Source organism: Montipora foliosa, chromosome 1 (assembly GCF_036669935.1).
Source record: "Montipora foliosa isolate CH-2021 chromosome 1, ASM3666993v2, whole genome shotgun sequence".
In the NCBI taxonomy this organism is placed as follows: Eukaryota; Metazoa; Cnidaria; class Anthozoa; order Scleractinia; family Acroporidae; genus Montipora; species Montipora foliosa.
Genome location: NC_090869.1, coordinates 2,444,854 through 2,451,887, shown reverse-complemented (window position 1 = coordinate 2,451,887; position 7,034 = coordinate 2,444,854). Strand labels below are relative to the sequence as shown.

The following is a 7,034-nucleotide window of genomic DNA, read 5'->3' as shown; positions in this document are numbered from 1 at the left end:
CCCCATAACACAACCATTTACTATAGTTTTAAAAATAACTCACTAGTTGGCATTACATCAAGAGAAACCAAAAAAATCTGAAATCTATGTTCTGGCTCTAAATTTGCAGTGTTGGAGGGTTACAGGTATGTCACTTTCAGAAACGCTAAATTGCTGCATCTTTATATTGAAACCAATTTACACGCTGTATTGTACATTTATTATTTTTAGACTCAATTCAATGGATTGAGTAATTATCAAACTTACTAGAATTCCAAGCTTGACATGTTTCCACCGTGCCCTTCTGAGACAATTCACACTGTTTTCAATTTACCCTTAGTGCAGTTGTGGATCCTTCAAAATAAGAAAATTGATTCATCATTAGTCGCTTCTCATCTGAGAAAGTTTTACTTGATTCCTTTCAAATGCAATTAGCACAACAAGTCACAAGTAGAAATTGCTCTTTTTAAATGAATTTGCTTTATCAATTGATTAACAAAAAAACCATGAGGGTTTCATAATGCAGTCTCCTAATTTCCTAGCAGCAATTGACCCTGAGCATTAACACATGTGGTCAGCACCAACTCATGTGTCACCTTTAACTGTCCAGGTTCTGAAAACCACAGAGTCTTAGCCAGATCATTTCTTTTAATTATAGGCAAACTTTCCCCTTTAGAACCAGAAAGAGGTCCTGAGTGCAATAATTGAGCCTCAAACATCAGAGAACAGGAATGAGATACACTTATCTAGGGTTTGTGTTAGACCGGTGAACAAAGTACATGACTTGTATGAATCAAAATTTAAGTTATGAGCTTTTTAACAAATTGTGGTGCTACATCTCTGGCAGAATGAAACTTGCGTTTATAGCAACCTTTCCACGGGAAATAATTTGGCAGGAATATATGTACATGTATTAACTAAATCGTAATTTGATCATTGTCAATTCATTGTGAATAAAAGCCAATTTTGTTCTACAAAGGTACATGCAGGGTTCTCCTTATCAGGCGGTAACCGGTAAAATTTACCGCTTGTAAGAGAACTTATTACTGCCTGCAAATGCTCAGTAGTCGCTTATCCTTTGCAGAACGTCCAACATTAACCACATGCTTTACTGGTTTGAAAAGGTCCCTTCCATGTTGTGCTGAAAACTAGGGAGAACCCTGTACATGTATTTCATACTACAATTTATTCTCATAGAAAATCTAAGATGTGCATTAAGAATAATATAAGAGCCATGTGGTATGGTACATGTATTTATTCAGGAAATAATAATGCTGCAACACCATACCATGGAATGTTATGATAAAATAATTTGGCATGAATAGGCCGACTAGTGTTAGCCTGTTTTAATACCACCGCCCCCTCCGCTCAGAAAAAATCGGGGAAGGATTATTTCCTGAGCAGAGGTGGTGGCTGTACACAGACTAATTCATGGTGTTTGAGTTTAAATGTTTATCTGGTGATACCCATCCATAGGGCATGGCATTGATAGAAGATGACATACAGGTATCATTAAACATAGCAAGCACTTCTGATCTAAAAAGCTCTTAAATGAGCCCATGGCATAGTTTTCTAACATAGCAAGTAAATCAAGTTCTTCTGAAACAGAAATACATGTAGATCAGTGCTATCTCTCATATTCCTTCCACTTGTAACATAACTAAAAGCCATATTATAACCATAATGGTAGAAATTTCTACTCTATTATGTTGCAAGGTTTCTTATCATGAACTTAATTTTCTATAAATTATCTTCATATTGACCTGAATAAGCACTAGCAGCCGAGAGAAAATGTTATTGTCTGAAACCGGTAGACCGGGAGAAAGGGACATGAATTGAGAGTCTCCCGGCAGCACCGGGAGAGTTAACAGGTGTAGAGTTTATAAATAGCAGACTATCAAGTCCATCCATTACTACCTCTGGGCATTCTAGGTCAACCTCTTAACGTTGAACTTGACATCTAACAAATGCAATGAATAAACTCTTAAATTTCAAGTGAAGCTATGATCCTCGCAGTTATGAACGCAATTTTTGCAATTGGGGTTTGAACCTGTGACCTCGTGATACCGGTGTGATGCTCTAACCAACTGAGCAGTAGCTTCATACGCTCAGTTGGTTAGAGCGTGCATTAGATCATTTACGGAAAATAGCTTTTCCTTAACTGGTCTGTGATCGCATAATTACAAGGCTTCCCTTCCATGCACATTCTGTGTGTTAATTGAGACACTACAACATTGCTGGTTTTTCAGGTACTGCTTTGGGTTTAAAGCCAAAATTAACTCCTCTAGGGGTAGGGTGTGAAATTAGTTACACTGAATCTATATGTATCATATTTTCATAGCATTACTGATCATGAAGTGTACAAATTGAAGACCATTAAATTTAAGCTTCAAAGTCAATTCTTGAGCAAAAGGAAGCCGAAAACATCGCAATTCTCGCATGCATACAACTATAATCCTGGCCAAATGTGGGAGAATCACCATTCTATCAATTATCTTCCTTTACAGTGTTTTGAAACGCTTACCAAAGGTTTTCAAGGACTTAATAGTATTTCAGTCTGGCCTTGATTCCCTTTCATCTGCTTGATAACTCAACGAAATAACACTTAATTCGAAAACAACCAACAACTGTTCACAAACGAGGGCGCTGCCATGAATCAGCTGTGTTTGCTTGTAACTACAGTATGGTTTGCTCAGTGACCTAGCCTATGGCGTACAGCAGAAAAAGCCACAATTTGGGAGACCTAAAACAACTTATCCACACTGGATAAATCACTATCCACTGGATAACTCAATAGACCAATTTCGATATATTAAAATTCGGTCCTAAACAAAAGGCATCATCTCGAGGCTCTGAGGAATGAATACTACGAAAACCACCCATCTGTGGATTGGGCCCGAATTTACCGAGTGACCGCCCTGCCCATTTTCGTTAAACATTTTGATCAAATTCCTTTCCCACGGAGGTGTTCAGGAACGACCGCAAAGATGGAAAAATACGTTTTCAAAATTTAACTCTGTTTTCTTTGGCAATCGTAGAAAAACTTCCCACGAAGAAACCTGTGGTGAAGTCCCCCCCTTTTCCGATAATGTCTTGTATAATCTTCCTTCTCAATTCTTCTCCGAGAGCTTTCCACGATTATAAAAAAGGAAAGGAACTTTATTTAATTGTCTAGTCGTTCTAACGCTGGAGCACTAATTGGGGACTCTGTAAACTCAAATTAACAATTAACACAAATCAAGTCAAATGTTGGTTTATGAGGGGAGGGGAAACCGGAGTACCCAGACAAAACCTCTCGGTGCAGAGTAGAGAACCAACAAACTCAACCCACATATGACAGCGGATCTGGGAATTGAACCCGGGCCACATTGGTGGGAGGCGAGTGCTCTCACCACTGCGCCATCCCTGCACCCCATCCATCCTTCCACATGAGCTCACTTCTGCCATGGCGTTGAATACAATACCTCTCAAGAATCTGAACTATTTACAGGAGAAAAAAAACGGGGCAGACACACGTAAATTCCCACTCATTCCACAGATCGGTGGTTTTTCGTAGTATAAGGATTTGTATGAGTTTATTCCCTAGAGCCTTGAGATCATGTCTTTTGTTAAGGGCTGAATTTCAATATATTGAAATTTGGGCTATCCGCTGGATAGAGATTTATCAACAACCGAGGCCTGGCTTCTTGTGCATCTTGATTATCATCGATTATTCTACATGGAAAACCCCGTCTCAAAGGAGACATTAAGTTAACTAATGATCATAATCGACATTTTTTTATTGTACATAATCAAGTTTACCTAAAAGTAATGTTTGAAATTTATTAAATAAACAAAGTTGTGTTTTATCGTCTTTCCTCCCTTTGCCCTTCTACCGAAGCCTCCAAAAGGGGCTACAGCTGTATGTCACCATATTTTAGAGTGTTTAGGGGAAATCTTTAGTTAATCATGAGTTTAAAACTCAAAAATGGTAATTTGGAATTCCTTTACTGATAAAATTATCGTTACATCACACACATGATTGTGAGCAAAAATGACATTTTTTATACAGGCAATTTGCCATAAACTTGATAAACGTTGGGAGCACTTTTTTCAGTTTAAGATTACCCAAATGCAATCCGTTTCAATCTTGTCCATTCGAATTCATCCGGCTTCTCGGGAACTCCTTTTGCTGTATTTCTTTTATGTTGTTCAACAGTTTTAAGCGGTTATTGCAATGTTTCGTTCTACCTTTAGGGCATTTTGGGTATCTTGTGAAATTACAATCTCGTCCCCAGAGTCCGCTTTCCTTTTGGTCAGCACCATGAACACGGACTCTGGCAAAACTCTGGCCACTTCCAATTCCAATCGTAGTGGAGGTCCATTTTTGTAACCGTTGACAACCGCTGTTGTTTCAAATTTCTGAGTGTTCGTAGCTCTCGCGAATTGTTTTTCGGTTTCCGGATTCTGGATTCTGGATTCCGCGGGCTTTTAGTGCTGCCCCGAATGCATCGGCACATATTAGTTGGCGAATATCAGCTGTGCAAAAGTAATGCGGGCAAATAAGAAGACATCTTAGAATCAAAGGAGATAAGACGTTTAAATCTGTTTAAAACTGACGTTTGCCTTCTTATTTTGTAACATAAATTGTCAATACGCTCATGAAAATTAAGTTTGCAGGGACGGATCTAGGGGGAGGGTGCAGGGGGTGCGCAGAGGAAATCGCAGCTGTCGATACAAGTTTAGTTTCATACTCTCCAACTCAATATCGGTCCAAATCATTCACCGGAGTGGAGGTGAATACTGGTGGATATTAACCGAGCCAAGAGGCGGCGGGGTAAATATCCGACACTGAGGTGAATAATTGTTTTAGTATATACATGTACCACACAGGTTGAATAAAAAACGAACCAAAAAAACGTTATTTTTGTAAAATTCAGTGGAGAATTTCAAATCTCGCGCGAATAGTGCTCTCCGCGCCTGCCGATTGGCTTACTCGGAGGTGATTATCCAAGTACCATCCACCTCCCAGTTGGCCAATCAGCGCGTGCGGAGAGCACTATTCACCTGTGTGGAATATACATTTGTGTACTAATTAATAACTATTCACCGAAGTGGAGGTGGCGAGCTAAATATCCACCACTGGACACCGACACTGAGGTGAATAGTTGTTTTAGTATATACTAAAACAGAAAGATAATACAGCACAAAAATATGATGTTATCTCATATATTCCTGCAAAGATTACAACATTTTCGGGCGCAAATTCCACGCAAATTGCTTGGAGGTGAATAGTGAACAATTATTCTTTGAAATCGAGGTGAACAGTGGCAGAATATATACCGAGCCGCGAAGCAGCGAGGTAAATATTCTGCCACTATTCACCGAGATTGAAGAGAATAATTGTTTTAGTAGATACTCACTCAGTGATCTCAACAACATTTGCAGAAGAAAACCATCCAAAGTCGATTTAATTGACATCTCAATTCATGCGTGGAAAACGTGCAAGCGGCAAAAAGCATGCGCGAAAGTGTTTACAGAAGCATCAAACATGGCAACTCTAAATAACCTTCGTTAACATTCTCGTCACAAACAGCAAAATGGTCATTTAACACCGTTTAAATCAGGAATCTAAATCGAAAGGATGCTTGTTAAAACATTTTCACCGTTCGATCAAAGTTTGAGAGGTTCATTTGAAATGGAAATTGAAAGTGCAGTTGGTAAAGGATCCACATGAAATGGCAGATGCGCTGTAATTGAGGTGAGCGTTGGTTTGTTGTAGAATGACCTGTCTTGTTTCCTTGCAGCCGTTTAAAACTTTCTTAGACATTTTCTTAATTCCTCGATTTCAGTAACAAATTTGTTTTGCTGGGCGACCAGCCCTACAAAGTAGAATTACTCCGAGTGAAACAAATTGTTGGCGTGAAGATTGAATGTTTAATTTTCAGTAATAATTATCTGGAAAAACGAAGTCAAACACTAGTTGGCAAAAGTATTGAACTCTTCTCTTACCCTTGAAAACTTTCAGGCCAAATTTTGTGGCTTTCTTTGTATTCTGTAGCACAGCATCATCTTGTATTCTCAATATTTCCGATTCAGAAATGCTGGCGAGTTTAAGCCCGGCCATTTTGTTTTGGTTGGATCATGCATTATTCACTCCGTAGGGAGTGAATAATGCTCAATTACTCCGAGGTAGCGAACCAATCAGAGTGCTTGAAACACCAAGATCACTGAGTGAGTATTTAACAATTATTCACCGAAGGCGAAGTGATTATTGGTGAATATTCACCGAGACGAAGTCGAGGTGAATATTCACCGATAATCACTGAGCCTGAGGTGAATAATTGTTTTAGTATAAATACACAGGTGATTATTTCAAAAAAGAGAAAAAAACATTTCAATGCGAAATCATCTTCACTTACAGTGGCAAAACGACTACTGGCAGCCATTTTATCCATCAAGGTGATTATCGGCTGATTATCCGAGATAGCGAGCCAATGAGAGCGCGCGATTTTGTATAATCACCTGTGTATTTACATGTAAATTCATGTAAATACTACTAATGAATAATTCACATCAGATTGACATCAGCACAAAATAATATCGAATAGTTTTGGCTTACAAAGTGAGGTGAGCTATCTGAATTGATCCGGTCCCACTTTTGTACCTCCCCCAATAAATAAAATAAAATAAAATAAGTATTATAATTAAACTCATTAATAATCCTCGATGGGAAAACAAAAGAAACGTTTTATTAATCAATATCGATCTGTATATCTCCCAATTTTTCGGGGGTTACTAAACACAGGAACGGAACGGAATATACCGGAATAAACTGGAATATGCCGGAATGAGGCAGAATGACACTGGAATGAAACGAAGTGAACAAGAATGGTATTGGAATTTACCGAAACGGGCCGGAATGACACCGGAATGAGGCTGAATGACAACCAAATAAAGCGGAATATACCGGAATGAACCTGAAAATGCCCAAATTTGGTGTTTTAGTTAGCGCCGACCGATTTTCGGTTGTTTCAGTCAGCTTTTGTTGTGTCACGTGATTCCCTAAAGGAATT

General features: G+C 38.7%; 2 protein-coding genes across 2 annotated transcripts in view; both read right to left on the bottom strand.

Moving 5' to 3' along the window:
* LOC137993521 (uncharacterized) overlaps positions 1 to 7,034 on the bottom strand; it is a 520,905-nt gene that overhangs the window by 393,199 nt on the left and 120,672 nt on the right. The window lies entirely within an intron of this gene.
* Positions 1 to 7,034, bottom strand: part of LOC137981407 (uncharacterized) — a 44,411-nt gene that overhangs the window by 28,364 nt on the left and 9,013 nt on the right. The window contains exon 3 of the mRNA XM_068828566.1: positions 247 to 333. The gene's annotated coding sequence lies outside the window, so the exon portion shown is untranslated. The remainder of the gene's footprint in view (positions 1 to 246; positions 334 to 7,034) is intronic.